This window comes from Megalobrama amblycephala, linkage group LG21 (assembly GCF_018812025.1).
Source record: "Megalobrama amblycephala isolate DHTTF-2021 linkage group LG21, ASM1881202v1, whole genome shotgun sequence".
Classification (NCBI taxonomy): domain Eukaryota; kingdom Metazoa; phylum Chordata; class Actinopteri; order Cypriniformes; family Xenocyprididae; genus Megalobrama; species Megalobrama amblycephala.
The window spans coordinates 9,481,381-9,481,821 of record NC_063064.1 but is presented as its reverse complement, the minus strand read 5'-3'; positions in this window follow the sequence as shown (position 1 = coordinate 9,481,821).

Genomic DNA, 441 nt, shown 5'->3' with positions numbered 1-441 from the left:
CCCCCCCCCCAAAAAATAATAATTGTGATTTTTCGCTTCAAAAATGAAAAGATGATATTGAAATTAGAATCACTTAGAATCACAATTAGAGTTGAAATGACCAATTATTCATTATATCAATAAATATTAATAATACTACATTTTATTTATTTTTATTTCATATCAGAATAATATTTCATATTGAAATATACAGTAAACATCATCAATAACAATAATAATAATAATAATCTTTGTATATGCTTCAAATATAATTGTTTTGATATGTTATTTCACCCAAAATAAAAACAAAAATATTACATGTAATTTATTGTAATATTTTTAGCTTCAAAAAGGAAGTGGAAAGTCCCATTAGACTCACTCAGAAATGACCAAGTTATGAATGTCACAACTAAACATGTCAACCTTTTTGTGTCCGTTGTGCATTTATATCCACCAAAGTAC